General features: G+C 38.9%; 1 long non-coding RNA gene across 1 annotated transcript; it reads left to right on the forward strand.

The window, feature by feature from the left end:
* The first annotated feature begins 17,550 nt into the window (after positions 1–17,550).
* LOC126824587 (uncharacterized) lies at positions 17,551–18,375 on the forward strand. Its single transcript, XR_007681570.2, has 3 exons — positions 17,551–17,665; positions 17,766–17,825; positions 18,294–18,375. It is a non-coding gene; the product is annotated as an uncharacterized LOC126824587 (long non-coding RNA).
* Positions 18,376–19,039: the final 664 nt, after the last annotated feature.

Consider the following 19,039-nt stretch of genomic DNA (forward strand, 5'->3'; position numbering starts at 1 on the left):
TAAAAAAAAACATACTCAAACACCACAATTTTTGGGGTTAGGGACTCACCATTGAAGCCAAATGCACGAACCCAGAAAATATTAAACCAAACTTAAATACCTCACCCAGAAAATCGGTACCCATTTACGAACCTGACCCTTTCCGAACCGTACCCGATACTTTTTCAAGAAACATTCTCAATCATCAAACGTTTTTGAGGTCGGGACTCGCCATCGAACCCAAATGCACGAACCCGAAAAATATTAACCCAAACCTAAATACCTCGCCCAGAAAACCGGGACCCATTTATGAATCTGGCCCTTTCCGAACCGTACCCGATACTTTTTCAAGAAACAGTGTCAATCACCAACCTTTTTCGGGGTCGGGACTCGCCATCGAACCCAAATGCACGAACCCGAAAAATATTAACCCAAACCTAAATACCTCGCCCAGAAAACCGGGACCCATTTATAAACCCGACCTTTTCAAAAACCGAGCATAAACCTTTTTAAGGAACGTTCTCAAACACCAACTTTTTCGGGTTCGGGACTCGCCATCGAATCCACATGCACGAACCCGAAAAATATTAACCCAAACCTAAATACCTTACCGAAAAGAACGGTACTCATTTATGAACCTGACCCTTACAGAAACCTACCCAATACTTTTTTCAAGAAACATTCTCAAACATCAAACTGTTTCGGGTTCGGGACTCTGCACTGAACCCAGATTAAAAAACCCGGAAAATACTAAACCAAACCTAAATACCTCAACCAGAAAATCTGCACCCATTTATGAACCTGCCCCTTTCCGAATCCAACCCTGTACTTTTTCCAGAAACATTCTCAAACATCAAACTTTTTCGGGTTCGGGGCTCACCATCGAACCCAAATGCACGAACCCGAAAAATATTAACCCAAAGCTAAATACCTTACTCAGAAAAGCCGGTACCCATTTATGAACATGGCCCTTTCCGAACCGTACCCGATACTTTTTCAAAAAAACAGTGTCAATCACCAACCTTTTTCGGGGTCGGGACTCGCCATCGAACCCAAATGCACGAACCCGAAAAACATTAAACCAAACTTAAGTACCGTACTCAGAAAATCGATACCCAAATATGAACCTGACCCTTTCAGAACCTGGCCCATTACTTTTTCGAGAAACATTCTCAAACACCAAACTTTTTCGGGTTCGGGACTCGCCAGCGAACCCAGATTCACGAACTCGAAAAATATTATCCCCAAACTAAATACCTTAGTCAAAAATCCGGTACCCGTTTCTGAGCCTGATCCTTTCAGAAACCTGCCCTATACTTTTTTCAAGAAACATTCTCAAACATCAAACTGTTTCAGGTTCGGGACTCGCGATTGAACCCAGCTTCACGAACCCGGAAAATATTAACCATAACCTAAATACCTCAACCAGAAAATCTGCACCCATTTATGAACCTGCCCCTTTCCGAATCCAACCCTGTACTTTTTCCAAAAACATTCTCAAACATCAAACTTTTTCGGGTTCGGGGCTCACCATCGAACCCAGATTCACGAACCCGAAAAACATTAACTCATACCTAAATACCTTACTCATGAAAAGCGTTACGCATTTCAGAACCTGACCCTGTACTTTTTCAAGAAACATTCTCAAAACACCAAACTTTTTCGGGTTTGGGACTCGCCATCGAACCCAGCTTCACGAACCCGAAAAACATTAACCCAAACCTAAATACCTTACTCAGAAAATCGGTACCCAATTATGAACCTGACGATTTCAGAAACCTACCCTATACTTTTTCAAGAAACATTCTCAAACATCAAACTGTTTCGGGTTTTTGACTCGCCATTGAACCCAGATTCACGAACCCGAAAAGAATTAACCCCAACCTAAATACCTTAGTCAAAAATCCGGTACCCGTTTCTGAAGATGACGATTTCAGAAATCTACCCTATACTTTTTCAAGAAACATTCTCAAACATCAAACTGTTTCGGGTTCTGGACTCGCCATTGAACCCAGCTTCACGAACCCGGGAAATATTAACCCAAACCTAAATACCTCAACCAGAAAATCGGGACTTGACCCTTCCAGAATGGTACCGGATACTTTTTATAAGAAACATTCCCAAACTCCAAAACTTTGTCGGGTTCGGAACTTACCATGGAGTTACAGCGTTATATTTTAAGCGCTATTATGTTAATAGAAGAAGCTAAAAGGATGGCCGCCATCTTTGTAACCTTCAGTTTCTTGCAAAAAAAAAGAGAAAGAAAAGAAAAATAATTCAAGGTCATCCGAGGCCATTAACCTCCTTTAAACGTGACTTTATGTCACATTAGGTTCGTGCATATGATGCCTTAGGCCATGTGGGACTTATGCCCTATATATAGTATGTCATAATTTCGACTAAGTACTAATGGTAATTTATTTATTTATTTATTTTTTTTTTTTTTTTTTTTTGTAAATTGAAACCTCAAATTTCTTTGAAGCGAAGGAGAATTCCCGAGGCGATATCCTAAATAAAAAGTCCGCCCAGTCCACCCTAAGATGTTGTTGCCACAACATAGACAAGCCAATCAAAATAGTAGTGGCCAGAAAAATGTCAATGTGTTGTCTTGGCAGAAAGAATTGGATAAGAATAGTCCCTGTTGAAATTGAAAAAGGAACTTTTGATTTTCAGTAGTCTGTCAGCTTGTGACCCAGAAAGGCTAACAAAAAAAAATTATCCGAGGCCATGCAACCTGTTTTTATGTCACATTAGGTTCTGGGACATGTGGAACTTAATCCCTATATAAATTACAACAAAATAGTTGTGCAGAAGCCAATGAAATAACGGCAGTGGCCAGTAAAATGACAGTGTGTTTTCTTGGCTGATAGAACTAAGGAATAGTCCCTGTTGGGATCGGAAAAAAAAGAAATATTGGATTTTCACAAAAAATGCAGAAATTAGGTATAGGTATAGCCTATAGTATACGTCCTTGGGGTTGGTAGAATTTAGGAAAACGATTCGAACTTGTTCAGGGTTAGGGTTGGGTAATGGGGCTAGGGTTAGGGGCTAGGGGCTGGGGTTAGGGGCTAGGGTTAGGGGTTAGGGGCTAGGGTTAGGGCGAAAAGGGTCCAAGTTCATATGGTCGAAAATGCATTTTTTTTTTACGGAATTAGGCTTCTGATCTACGTTTAGCCATTGTCGAATTGTATTAGAATTTAGAACTTGGGGGTCAACGGGAAATCGGCTTTTGTTCTTGAAAAATAGTTACAAATGCCCAAAGATGAATAATTTGAGTTTTAAGATGATAAGATTGTTTTGGTCATTGACCATTTTAATGCAAAATGCCAGCCAGGCATTTCTATTCGTCGTCTGTCTCACTACAAATAACAGGGTTTTTCGCATTGACCAAAGGTATATTTTGTTTTGAAAAGCGAACGGCGATAGCCGTGAAGCTCTGTAATATTTAAAAGCAATGGATCCGAAGTAAATGGTGAAAATTACTATCCCTGGCCAATATTAATGCGAAAGTTGTTGTGTGTTTATAAATAACATTTTGATTAAAACCTGGAAAGTGTATTTTATGACTACATACAGTGGCTTGCAGGGTCAGTGTTTTATCGGAGAAGATCTGTTGTCTTTGTGAAATTAAAAATAAATGGAGGAATTTAGGGACAGGGTTGGTGTTACCCCTGATCTTGCGAGAAATAAAGCAGATAACCCGAAGCCACCCTATGTGACCATCCCCGGTATCCCTATTATTTGGTCTTTTGGGAAAGGGGTTAGGGGATAATTACTACTTTCCGCCTCGCCCGGATTGATGAATTTCATGCAAAATCCCACATTCCTATTCGTTCATTGTCGAAAAATGATTCTTTCTCCGTTTCTTATAAGGAAGCAAATAGCCATACTTAATTTCTGATGGTAGAAACTTTTTTTTTTTTTAAAAAAATAAGATAATAAATGTAAATTGTAGAAAATCATTAAGAATATTAGTCTATTTTGGTTGAGGGGGCATTTCTACCGATTTTGTTTTTTAAATTAGGTACTTACAATGTCAGTGTTTATGTTTGTTCCGTAAAATCGCGCTTCTCCGTCGAACATGAAACACCGGATGTCCCCGCGAAATAATCCATTACGCTTTGGACTCGTTACAATATGAATAAAAACTGTCACCAGATTTTTTTGGTTTTGATATTTTTTTTTATATGTATGTTATATGTTATAAAACCACTCTTCATGTAAAATTGTACATATCGCAATGTATTTTATAACGCGTGAATATGAATTCCCGTATATATTTGCCTTAAAATTGGCGACGTTTACTTTCTACAAATAGTTTTTGCATAATTTATGGAGTACATGTAGGCCTATGGCTTGCAATGTATGTGTATGTATTTGAGCCGAGAAGTTCACTTGTTATTTTGAAAAATCGAGAGAGTGGAAAGGCGCCCGGCCAGCTAGATCAACCGCTTCGCACTGCACTTGTAACAATTAAGCACTAAAAAACTCTTTATTCTCACCCCATTAAACAGATAATAAGTAACGTTTGTTAGTCTCAAAATAACGTAAACATCGAGAAAGTGTTGGGAAATATTTGTCTTATTAAAACGGAGCGAGAGAGAGAAAAAGAGAGAGAGATAGAGAGAGAGAGTGTGTGTGTTTCTTGTCCACTCAACTAAAAGTAGGACATTTCCGGACAAACATACAAGATGATTTCAATAATTATCGAAAGGCAACTAGAGGAGACGGAGAAAACCAACGAAAAAGGCTATCCGACTTTATTTATCGGCAAGCACATATAGTTTTAACTACCCATAGCGTGTAAAATTACTACCACGTGTTCCTTGTTTCTTATAAAGACAGCTGTCTAGTCGTTCGGATGGGACGTAAAACCGAGGCCCGGTTTTGATGCTGACTTTTTTTTAATCCCCGAAAACCTTTGAGCGACTAACGTATGTAAGTCTCATAAATCTCGAGGAAGTGTCACCAGATGTTTTGGGTTTTTAATCCCCGAATTTAAAAAATAACGTATTTTAGTCTCATAAATTCTTGGGGTGGTTTTACCACATGGGTTTTTTTTTTTGTTATTGATGCTGACTTCAAGTTTTTAATCCCCGAAGAACTATTAAAAACTAACTTCTCATAAATCTCGAGGAAGTGACACCAGATGTTTACTTTTTTAAAAAAAGATTTCAAGTTTTTAATCCCAGAGTGAATCCCTCGAGTGTTTCCTTATCTGATAGCTGAAATTGTAGACCACAAATAACCGTTTTTCCGGATTCATCACAGGTTTATTTTGTTTATAAGGCGAACGACGTAGCCGTGAAGCCTGTGTAATCTCTGTGTAGATGGTTGAGAAAAAAATGCTAAAAGTACCATCCCTGTCTAATAGGAATCCGAAAGATGTTGTGTGTTTATAATTAACGAAATTTCGTTTTACCCTGAGCGTACATTACGGTATATCTACACTTACAGCCGTCTTTCGTTTGTACTACCAAGACTCACGCCGTGTTACACGACACTGCCAAATTGGTGTACATTTGGGTGTACCCGATCGTCCCATCCTTGGGATTAAAAACTACATATTCCTCAAAAATTGTTTTCATTCCTTCTTGTTTACTTTACTTCTCTCCTGAAAATATAAATCTACTAAAGTAATTTGTTGTTATATACGTACTTTCAATGTATACTTGTCCTGTCTACTTTACTTTACCTTATTAGGCTTCCGCAATTGAAATAATATTAATTCTGTCCTCCAGTACTATGTAAATTAAATGCCCAATTTCAGATTATTTCCATTCACTAGAATATACTTACCTTTAACTTTCTTATCTTGTTCGCTTTCTCACCTAAAAATATAAATAGAACAAAGTTTTTAATTGTGTCTTTTATTACCTGAAAATTTTAATAACATTATTATTAACTGGGTCTTCGATTGCGATTTTAATGTTAACCCCGGTTAAAACCTAGGTTGCACCCTAGCACACCCTGAGCTGCCCTTTAGGGCTAGGGTACCACGTGATTGAAAAGCACGTGACTGAAAGGCAGGTGCTTCAGATCACGAAACATAGCGGAATGGATGAGGACGTTTTATTTGAAATAGCTGATGAAAATGCCAAAGCCTTTTTAAGGGTGTTTGTTGAAGGGGGTGTGGCGGATTTTCTAAAGCGAGAACATTATATTGGACTACGATCGTGTCATACAACGCAATTAATCCACGACACTTGTGTATTGATGATTCCAGATATCGATGGAGTGGTTCTAGAACATATTACAATGACAGGCATCTCGACACAGGTTAGATATTTCCATTTGCTGCCCAGTAAATCGAAGAGTGGGTTAATTCCAATATATCACATGATAAAAAAGCATATCCCTTTACCAAACTACACCGCAATAGGGTATGGGCTATTAAGAGACTCAAGAGCCGTGCAGCTGTTTAGTGAAAATGGTTGGCAGTTATTTCTGACCCTTCTTCCAAAAGAAAAGATCTGCTCGAATGCAGCTGGTAAAGATTTCACGACTCTGGTATTTGATTGGATTATGTTGTTGAAACGTCGTCTGGTTGATGAACTAACACAGTTGGATTCCAAAGATCTCAACAGGGAAACTGTAAAGAAAAATCGAATATCAGATGTGTCAAAATGGACAGTATCCCCAGGTGACCAGGATTGGTTTCTAAACCTTTTGGATACATGTATTCAAACGTCAGATGTGCCAGATGGTTTCGAAATATTCATATTTTCGGCCAGGTTTGGCGAGCGCCAAAAATCTGTCATAGCTATAGATGAATATGTAGAGCCGAAAACCATCAGACGGATGTCCATTCATGCTGCTGTAACCATAGATCTCCATCTAGTTGACATGAACGCATTTTGGTCGAAAGATGCCCTCCAAACCATCATCGGGAAGAGAGGGCAAGTTTGGAAAAGCCTCACACTATCGGAAACCAGTAATTTCCAATCTAACCTCGATGGACGGGCCTTGGACATAACACCGGCACTGAGGAATCTGGCATGTCGACCCACTTGGCTGCAGTTCGTTCAACTATATGTAGATACTCCGCATTTGCGACCTTCTGGTCGAGCTAACCCAGTTTCTGGGAGCATTACTACATGTGGACTACTCCACCCCAAGTCAATGGAGCAAGTGGAAAAATGTGCGACGGGCTATATAAATGACATGAAGGAAAATTCCCTAAAACTAACGCATCCCATCAGACCGAGGGTCGAAATTGTCTGTTTAACAACCGAAATAGAAAATCGAGTGATTGCTGAAAACTATATCGACACGAGCAAACTGGCTTCGTTACTGAACGATTATTCCCTTCTTTTACCAGTGAAGGAAAACATATTATCGCCTGAATTTCCCCCTTTCAGCCAAGCGATCAGTGAAATTTGTATGCATATTGTTTACCAATTACAAAAACTGTATCAAACTAATAGAGGATTAGGTGGTTTTTTGGCGGCTTGGAAGTCTTTCCAGTTGGAATGTGCATTAGAGTATATGTTCTTTGGGAGATCTTATTCCCACTTATCTCGACAGACTGCTGTTCTGCTGCTCAGTCATCGTTTAGGATTTTTAAACCTGGAAGAACCCAACGCGACCACTGTCGATGAAAATGAAACACCGCCTTTAAAATTGTGGACTCAAAGTGAAGAACAACAGAAAAGGATAAGACGAGTATTTATACTTACCAACTATTTGAAGAGTAGTTTACCAGTGATAGGTAGAGAAGTTATCCTTTTGCTGCTGAAGGATCTGATACACGATACTAGATTTATGAGACTGTTGATAGATGAGAGTTGTCTTGTAACTCATCTAAAAGATACGAAAACACCGATTTGGTCACAGTGTGCGGGTGTGATGACTTACAATTCTGCAGTCGAAAATGTGTTAAAGGGCACCTATCGGTACCCTTTAGTATTTGGGCGCGTTCTAGAATTATTGCACTTTAAAGGCTTGGACGCGACAGCTGTTCTCAATCACGGCATTGAAGAATTACAATTACAATATTTTCCCGCATTACGAAATGTTGACAAAACTAAGAATCGAAACACTCATTGGACCGGAAAGGGAGTATGGCGCATATCCATAACCAATACTACGGAGTATGATGGGAGGAAACTTACCGAGAAACTGACCACTGAACTTGCAGCTAAATGTTTGATATTCGAATCAAAACTAGTATTTATCTTAAATGATGAAAATATAATATTTCCATGGATAGAACCTGTAATGAAAAGGCTTGGCGGAGCAAACCTTGACGAACGAGGTAAAGGTGACGTCCTCCTTTATGTTTCTTGTGTTGCATTTCTAATGCAAGGCCTTTATGTGGATTACAATCAGATGAACTCTCTTAGCCTCCCAATGTCCCTTTTGCGGATGCAAGAGCTAAGTATAGTGTCTCATTCACTTTTAGTGGGATTAAATAAAATGAGAGTATACAAACTGCACACAGATATCGAATTCAAAGTCGTCGAAAACAAACAATTGGCAATGAACAAAAAACGAAAAATAGAAAATAAAACAGTGGAACCGACCATCGATACACACTATGTAGACTCAAACGATCCGCTGTTGGAATCAATAGATCCAGAACCAATATTACACCACTCGGCCAATTATCGCGGAAGATGGACAAGCGCAGAAATAGAAATTTTGCATGGATTGGATAATGATGGAACAAATAAATGGCATAAACTTTATATGGAATATGTGAAACAATGCAAGTTGATACAGATTCCAGATAGAAGTTATAATGCCTTCAAACATAAATTGAAGGCTATAAACAGTTGTAATATGTAAAATAAAAAGAAATAGAGTTGATAAACGGGTTAAATTTTTATTAGTATCGTGTAAAAACTCCAAGCTGCATCTTTAAAAGTTAAAGCACTGATGTCACCTTCAATATTAATATGTAAAATGGCACCACCCAAATAACAGGGTTTTCGCATTCCCCACAGGTACATTGAGCTTTAAAAAGCGAACGGCGAAGCCGTGAAGCTCGGTAACATTTAAAAGCAAGGAAATAAATCAAATAACAAGAATTACTATCCCTGGCTAATATCAATGCGAAAGATCTTGAGTGTTTATAATTAACCGTTAATATGATATTTGTAGTAAATCAGTGTTTGGGACCCGCCATCGAACCCAGATTCACGAACCCGAAAAAAATTAACCCAAACTTAAATACCTTAGTTAAAAATCCGGTGCTCGTTTCTGAACCTGACCCTTTTAGAAACCTACCCTATACTTTTTCATGAACAATTCTCAAACACCAAACTTTTTCGGGTTAGGGACCCGCCATCGAACCCAGATTCACGAACCCGAAAAAAATTAACCCAAACTTAAATACCTTAGTCAAAAATCCGGTGCCCGTTTCTGAACCTGGCCCTTTTAGAAACCTACCCTATACTTTTTCAAGAAACATTCTCAAACATCAAAGTGTTTCGGGTTTTTGACTCGCGATTGAACCCAGCTACACGAACCCGGAAACTTAATAACCCAAACCTAAATACCTCAACCAGAAAATCGGAACCCATTTATGAACCTGACCCGTTCAGAACCCAACCCTGTACTTTTTCAAGAAACATTCTCAATCATCAAAGATTTTCGGGTTTTGGATTCGCCCTCGAACCCAGATGCACGAACCCGAAAAATATTAACCCAAACCTAAATACCTTACTCAGAAAACCGGAATCCAATTTTGAACCTGACCCTCTCAGAACCTTACCCTTTACTTTTTCAAGAAACAATCTCAAACACTGAACTTTTTCGGGTTCGGGACGCGCCATCGAACCCAAATGCACGAACCCGAAAAACATTAACCCAAACCTAAATACCTTACTCAGAAAAGCGTTACCCATTTACGAACTTGTCCCTTTCAGAACCTGACCCTTTACTTTTTCAAGAAACATTCTCAAACGTTAACCTTTTTCGGGTTTGGGACTCGCCATCGAACCCAGCTTCACGAACCCGAAAAATATTAACCCGAACCTAAATATTAAAATTTGGACGGTGTACGTCAAACGGAAATAGGTGTTTGTTCTTGTAAAATTGGAACCCGATATGGTCCAAAATGCATTTTTGTTCGGAAATTATAAGTAGTAGAACTCTGAAATTGTGCCTGTGATCTACATTTGTCTATTGTCGAATCGTATTAAAATTTGGACCGTGTAAGTCAACCGGAAATAGGTGTTTGTTCTTGGAAAATGGATATAAATTCTTAAGTCTGAAGTTGGTATGGTCTAAAATGCATTTTTTAATGGAATCTATAAGTAGTAGGACCCTGAAATTGCGCTACTTTAGTCTACTGTCGAATTGTATAAAAACTTGGACCTTGTTTGTTCTTGAAAAATATAGAAAATTGGCAAAAAAAGACTAAGTGCTTGCATGCACCGCGTAGACATTTTGACTAGTCGTGTGAGTTTTAAGATGATTAGTCTATTTTGGTCATCGACCATTTTAATTGATAATACCAGCCATTGATTTCTATTCGTCCTCTGTCTCACTACAAATAACAGGGTTTTTTTCGCATTCTCCATAGGTATATGTTGTTTTATAAAGCGAACGGCGCTAGCCGTGAAGCTCTGTGATATTTATAAGCAATGGATCCGAAGAAAATGGCGAAAATTACTATCCCTGGCCAATATCAATGCGAAAGTTGTTGTGTGTTTATAAATAGCATTTTGATTAAAACTGTATTTTATGACTACAGACAGTGTAACCCGACCCGAACCCGAACCTACCCCAGTATCCCTATTACTTGGTCTTTTGGGAAAGGGTTAGGGGATAATTACTACTTTCCGCCCCGCCCGGATTGATGAATTTCCTGCAAAATCCCTAGTAGAAAGCTCTATTCGTCCTTTGTCTAACATGGATTCTTTCTCCGTTTCTTATAAGGAAGCAAACAGCCATACTTAATTTCTGATGGTAGAAACTGGAGAATTATTTTTTTACAAAAATAAGATAATAAATGTAAATTGTAGAAAATCATTAGGAATATTAGTCTATTTTGGTTGAGGGGGCATTTCTACAGATTTTGGTTTCTAATTTATGTAATTACAATGTCAGTGTTTATGTTTGTTCCGTAAAATCGTGCTTCTCCGTCGAACATGAAACACCATTTGTCCCTGCGAAATAATCCATTAATTTTTGGACTCGTTACAATATGAATAAAAACTAACGAATGTTAGTCTGATAAGTCCCGAGTAAGTGTCACCAGATGCTTTTTTTTTTTCTTTGTTTTGTTTTTTGTTGTTGTTGTTAATCTGGACTGGAAGTGAATAAAGTCTCGGGAAATGTTTATAGAATGTTTCTCGTGCTAATACTTATCACGTATGACACGGTAGCATAAATATACTCTGATTCGCGGAAGAAATTCATTTCTTTAATACCGCCCCCCCCCCCCCAAAAAAAAAATACCCCGCACAAAACACCATTATCATCCCAAAATCAGATGATTTTAATGGTAGTGGAAGGGCGCAGTAAAGAGGTAATCGGTGTAATTATGATACAATTTCTACCCAAGTTTGTATATTGTAGGACCAGCGCAAGTGCTGCCGTGGCCAAAAAAAACGTTTTTTTTTTGTAATTTTTAGACTCCGACGAAATTTTGACTCTTTAAGCTGACTGGAAGCTCGCCTAAATCCATGAAGAAACGACTAAAAAAGAATCGAGGTATCGGCATGAACATTTTTCAGGTACGCTTGTCAATAGTTTGGAAGTCGTGGTTCTAGGGTCCGTTCGTAGCGCCATCTGTGTTAGCAACCAGCATAGCAACGAGACTGTCATGGCGTCGTGTGTGAAGAAGGAAGACGTATTGAAAAGATATCGGTCCAAAACAAGAAGGCAAGTGATTACTTTGACTTGGTAACTGGCCCCGTAGCTGCATTGACCTCTCGGGACATTGACACGAATACGTACATACGGCTGACAGTGTGCTATAATGAAAATTTTTACTCTTTTGTCGAATTCCGACTGTCAAGTGTATTCTTTTCTACGTGCTTTTCGTTCCGAAACACACTGGAAAATGACTATGAAATTTCTTTGCCAACGCCGGGATTGCACACGAAACCTCCATGTTAGCGAGCCCACGTCTTAATCACTGAACCCACCACAACTCCCATGTAAAATATTCAGCTTAATTTTACATCCATTCAAATGGTCAAGTCAGCTGACTTGGTTTGTTACAGTTAGTTACTAACTTACTCACTGTTTGTATCCACAAGTAAAATAACCATCCTCTTTTTGTATTATAGGGCTACCCCAAAGAAATGGCTCCTACATGTATGACATGGTTCGACTTAAACCAACAAGAGAAAGATTTTAATGCTTGATTTCCAAGACCCAATGGTATTTTACACTGACACTGATGATAATGAAATACAACGATGGGTAATAGACAAAATCGTGGAAGAATATAAAGACCATCCTCGGTCCAATCAACAAATTGTTTTGAAACCGACAATAGTGTATTCACAGTGATGTGCAGTGAAATTGTGTTAGCTTGAAGTATATCTAGATATATATATATATATATATACTATATGTAGTGTAAATGGGTATATGAAATACCAGTTTATGCCGTGCCATATTATGTAAGCAATGCACTCGCCATCGAGCCAATGATGAACCATGCGAAACAGATTGCAGTAGGTGAAAGCTCGGAGCAGTTATAACAAGAACTATTTTGTTTTTACAAGTGAAATGTATTGTGGACTGATGGGCAATAATATACTTTACTTGGGGCCATTCCGACAAATTTGAATTGTTTTCTGGAGTACTCTTGCCTGTCTTTCTTCAAATGTCAGTGTTTTTTCTGGGCAGACAGAATGGAAAGAAAAGTTGCTGTTGAGATAGAAAGAAATACTGCTTATTGCACTTAATCGTATGTCGGTCTCAAAGCACCTATTTCGACGCCACAAATAACAGCTTGTTTTCGCATCACCACTGGTATATATTGTTTTGAAACGCGAGTAGCTTTAGCCGTGAAGCTTTGTAATATTTAGAAGCAATAAATCTGAACCAACTGTTAAAAATTACTATCCCTGGCCTAGAAAATTGCGAAAGTTGTTGGGCGTTTAAAAATGAACCTTCTAATTACCGTCTATTGACTATATTTATTTTCTTGTCTGTGCCAAATGAATTACCAAATTATGATATTTTCTTTTGAGATCACTGCTTTTTTTTTAAAAACCAGATTTGAATTAATAAATATTGTTAATAGAGTTATCTGCCATTTTCATTTCCCCCTAAAAATGAAATGTCACCAGAGCAAATGTACAGGCCTTTAATATCGAGACACTTATCTGTAGATTAAAGTTCACATTTCTAGCTCAGTTATTAGTCAACTAAATGTGTTAGGATTGCTGCATCTTTAAAAGTTAAAGCACTGATGTCCCCTTCAATATTAATATGTAAAATGGCACCACCCAAATAACACAGGTACATTGAGCTTTAAAAAGCGAACGTCGAAGCCGTGAAGCTCGGTAACATTTAAAAGCAAGGAAATGAAATCAAAATGCAAGAATTACTATCCCTGGCTAATATCAATGCGAAAGATGTTGAGTGTTTATAATTAACCGTTAATGTGATGTTTGTAGTAAATCAATGTGTGAAATGTATTCACGTTGGAGTAAGGTGTTATGTATCTATATACCAACCCGAGTTAATGCTACTGTTCAAAAACACATTTCTGACATGGTGTCCCTTTGTCAGTGGTGCAGCTGTCTAGTCGTTCGGATGGGATGGGTATAGCACACTGTTAATGTGATGTTTGAGGTAAATCATATATTATTTCCCCCACCCTGTTTGAAATGTATTCAAGTTTGAGCAACCTTCCATGTATATATATCAGTTCTCGCCATAAGAGTTAAAAAATAGATAACGCAAAGAGAATATGCTGAAAATTTCAGTCAAATTGCTCCACTCTGAATTGAGATATTAGGCCTAACCTTGATCATCATGACTAAAGACGGTACGATAAAATACAAGGTCTCGATTATCAATTTTGACGTTAAATATATTCAAATCCAGTAAATATCGCAGGCTGGCGATGGCCTCGAGAGTTGATTATGTTCTGGACAAGTTAATTAATGTCTAATTAATAATCTAGATAATATTTCAGGCCTAAAGAAAGACCTGCAATAGCACAATGTATCTTTAATGCATGAAGTGTTACATTGAATGGGAGCCACAGTGGCTCAGTGAATAGGACATTGACTCGCTAACCTGGAGGTTCCGTGTTCGATCCCTGTGTTGGCCGAGATAGTTCTTTGGGATTTTCCTGCGTGGTTCTTGCTTGTCAGTTGTGTAGGACGGAGGGCCTGGCAAGGCACAATGCATAGTTGTTCTGATGGGACAAAAAACCGAGGACTCATATACATGTTGGTGTGCACATAATACTGCTCTTAAAATGAGAGGAAGCCATAGTTAATCCCCATTCCATTTCATTTTGTTAAATTGATAGCTACTGTTCATGAACAGTTCACTATTTGACATTCATTTGGCCCCTAATTGATCAAGAGACATGAGAATTTTAATCCTAGCCCGGACAATGAATCCACAGAAAGTCTCCAGATTTTAGAGGCCTCCTATTTTTAACAGCAGAGTTACTTCCCTTTGTACATCTGCGGGGGGGGGGGGGGTTGGATGGCTGAATGGTTAGCGTGCGCGCGCTGTATCATGAAGTCTGTCATTGAGTCGACTGGCGTGGTTTCGAATCCCCGGTTGTACGTGACAAGGAGTAGGGTCGCCTGTCCAACCTCGTGGGCTTTCTCCGGGTCCTCCGGTTTCCTCCCACTGCTAAAGATCCCTATACGCAAGCGAATTATTGAAATAAAATTAAACCATGTTAGTCCCTGAATGACCTAGTTTGTGTCGAGTGGATGTTAAACCCCATTTCTCTCTCTCTTGTACATCTTCGGGGGGTTCGATGGCTGAATGGTTAGCGTGTGCGCGCTGTATCATAAAGTCTGTCATTGAGTCAACTGTCAAGGAGTAGGGTCGCCTGTCCAACCCCTTGGGCTTTGTCCGGGTCCTCCGGTTTCCTCCCATGGCTAAAGACCCCTACGCTCAAGCGAATTACTGAAATAAACTTAAACCATATGTTAGTCCCGAAATGACCTAGTTTGTGTCGAGTGGACATCCATTTGGCCCCTAATTTGACCTGCACGTTAAAGATCCGTCTACATTATAGAGATCTGTCTACATTATCCCAGTTCAGAGTACAACAGCAGGACCTTATACCCCATTTCATTTCGGATTGATTAAGCATTGAGCAAGTGGTAACACATAACTGAAAGGTAGACTTATATAAACAAAAATGAGTCGTTTATTAAAAACTTTGAACAATTTAAAAAATGAAACATTGGCACGTTTGAAAGTTTATGTGGAAGATTTACCCTCCCCACCCATTATGACGTTGTACAGTCCAGTACACGATTCTTTGTAGCTCGAAACGCGCCTTCTCTTTGCCATGTTCTTTAGCTTCTCCTGCAAATAACTGAAAAATTCGAGCTTGCTTCCAGGTGGCTTGAAACCCTTGTTCCACATTTTGGCCTGCTCCCCGTCCTTTATCAGCCTGAGGACTTGTTCTGAGCGACCTGAAAGATCAAATCAGGGAAAATAATAAATGAAATGACATGATAAGAAATGTGGTTTAACTTCCTACTTTTCTACACAATCCAGGCTCAATTTAGAAATAAAATGACCTATTTTGTAGCTGGTGTTTGGATACACTGTGAACGTGATGTTTGTAGTAAATCATATAGTATTCTAAATTTCAATGCAGGTTTTTCGTAAGTTTTTGTATGTCCATATGTCAAGCGAGCTTATAACTGCCTAGGAGCTGCAATCCAAATGACCAGAAAATGTTTCATGTTAGGCCTGCAGTCTTGCACCACTGCAATGGGGAAACCACTCGACAAGATCCAGCTGAACTTAATCGTCCAAACCGTGTATCGACCACCAGGTAAACGACCCAGCGCCTCTCCACTGAGACACTGTAGCTCACAGACAGTTATAAGCTCAGTTGATATATGGATATACAAAAAAAAAGTTAGTAAAACCTGCTCAAAAATTAGCACACTACATGATTTACTACAAACATCACATTCACTGTGTATCCAAGCCCCAGCTTCAAAATAGGTCATTTTATTTCAAGGTGGAAGCGACTCGAGAAAATCCAGAGGAACTTTATCGGCCAAACCGTGTATCCACTTAAACGGCCAAGCGCCTCTACACTACATGATTTACTACAAACATCACATTCACTGTGTATCCAAGCACCAGCTACAAAATAGGTCATTTTATTTCAATGATTCGCTAGTGCATAGAGGTTCTTAGCCATCGATCGAAACTGGGGGGCCCTGGAAAAAATCCACGAGGTTCGGCAGGTGGATCAAAGCCACACCCCTTGACTTAGTGATATAGCTTACAAACGGCTATATGATATGTATAATTTGATATATCTGCACACGCACAATTAAATGAAAAACAGTAACTTACCTGAGACTTTCTCCATATTTTCTTCCAGCCAGTAATGTATAAAGACCAGTTGACAATACGTCAGTTTTTCGCTGTGTTTTGCAAATTTAACTTGTGTTTCGGCCTTCTGTAATTTTTGTCTGAGTTCAACGTCAGCTACGTCCTTTAAACCTTCGGGAATTGAAAAGTTAGACGGTGGCGATGGTAAGCCGACATCAAACGGGTTCCTTGGTTTTCTTAAATCCCCTTTTGGCGTAGACTGACACACTGGCAACATCTCTTGTTTCATTTCCTCTATAGATTGACGCAGCATACTTATGTCGTTCGAATGAGTGTCTGCTTCATTTTTTATTTCCTGCATTTTTTTCTCCATTTCCTGCGCCGGTTTCTTGTCTTCAGAGCTATCTTTGAGACTAAAATCTTCTTCCATTTCTTTTATCCTCTCAACCGAGTCCTTATACAGGTTTTCTACGTCTTCAAGTCTACGTTCGAAAGTGATTAATTTTTCAATTAGGAATTCCTGGAGGCCTTCTACTTTTTCCATTACCTCTTCCTCCATGTTTAATTCTGAAATGACACCGTTTCGATGACGACCAGTTGTCACGTGACCCGTTTGGCGCGAAATAAAGACAAGATTTGCTATAGGTATACGCTGGGGGGTCCACTTAGGGATATCTATAGCCATACTGAAATGAATGTGATGTTTGTGGAGTTAATTTTTACAATTTTTATTACGCAAGAGAATTAATGCAGGGGAGCTAAAAACATTAAAATATTTTCTTTTAAGTTTCTCAATCGGGTTAGTTTGGAAAGTGCCCTGCGGTGCCCTCGGGCTTCCAAGTTCCAATCACAATTTGTAATGACCGACTACGTTTTTTATCTCTGTCGTGGCATCGTTGATTCATTGGTGGAGGATGCCATGGCAGAGATAGAAATGGATTTAATTTTCCAAGCTGGAAACAGCGACCGTTTACATGAGGTAAGTATAAACCAAGATTGAAGTTCCTGGAATGTTTATTTAGTTAATTTATTATTATTATTATTATTATTATTATCATTTTCTTTTTTATTATTGTATGTTGTTTGTTTGTTTGTTATTTTTAAGATATCCGGTGATCACAGTACTATAGCTGCTGGCGAGAATGAAATTGTTGGTGTTGAAGAGGATGGTGGCGGGAATAACACATCCAACCCACTCTTGAGCACGGATGAGGTGAGTCAGTGGCTTCTCAGGGCCTACTTGATTTGGTCAATTATTCAAAGCTATTCGTGTTCAATCAATTGCTTTATGACATGTTGTCTTTGTCTTACAGGAAGAAACAGATTCATCTGAAAGGAGTTTTGTTTTCCGGAAAAGACCCCCCATTAGTAAGGTACAAAGAATATTCTATACTTTTCGCAATAACTTTTCATATATTTATGAAAAAAAACCCAGTTGTATGACGTCAAATACCATGTCATGCGCTCGTTGGAATTCGGTCTTAAAAGATGCCAAATGTGAACATTCAAGACATAAAATGGGGTTTAACGTCTCACTCTTCTGTACTATTAGTAAAATGTTCCCCGTACGGCGTACTCTAATATCGAATTACAACTGCCAAGGCATTTTTACGTGCACGCCAATGAGTACATTTGATCTCGGTTTTCAATCCCACCCGAACGACTAGACAGCTGTCCTTGCCAGACCAACACCACTTTCAAGTGGGAACCACGTCGGTATCTAACTATTAAACAGTAAATCATTTAATATCTTAACTTTGCAATATCTTTGCATAGATTAGCCATAAAGTCCTGAAATTTCGCAAAGATGTGCTTTTGTAATACTTTCTATCCATTTTCAGGAAACAGAGGAGGATTCTTCCAGCGATAGTTTCGTTTTCCGGAAGACTGCAAAAGTAGACCAATAAAGATAGTTCAAATAATTACATGTATAATTGGTTTATTCTTAATAATTAGAAAATCAAGGACATTGCTAGCAGGAAATGTGTGTTGTGATTGATATTTTTCGGGTTCGTGAAAATGGGTTAGATGGCGCTTCCCGAAACCGCAAATGTTTGGTGTTTGAGTATATTTCGGATTCGGGACTCGCCATCGAACTAATATCCACAAACCTGAAAACCCAGAAAACCAGTACCCACTTATGAACCTGACGCTTTCAGAAACGGACCCGATACTTCTTTTTAAAAAAAAACATACTCAAACACCACAATTTTTGGGGTTAGGGACTCACCATTGAAGCCAAATGCACGAACCCAGAAAATATTAAACCAAACTTAAATACCTCACCCAGAAAATCGGTACCCATTTACGAACCTGACCCTTTCCGAACCGTACCCGATACTTTTTCAAGAAACATTCTCAATCATCAAACGTTTTTGAGGTCGGGACTCGCCATCGAACCCAAATGCACGAACCCGAAAAATATTAACCCAAACCTAAATACCTCGCCCAGAAAACCGGGACCCATTTATGAATCTGGCCCTTTCCGAACCGTACCCGATACTTTTTCAAGAAACAGTGTCAATCACCAACCTTTTTCGGGGTCGGGACTCGCCATCGAACCCAAATGCACGAACCCGAAAAATAT

This window comes from Patella vulgata, chromosome 6 (genome assembly GCF_932274485.2).
Source record: "Patella vulgata chromosome 6, xgPatVulg1.2, whole genome shotgun sequence".
Taxonomy (NCBI): domain Eukaryota; kingdom Metazoa; phylum Mollusca; class Gastropoda; family Patellidae; genus Patella; species Patella vulgata.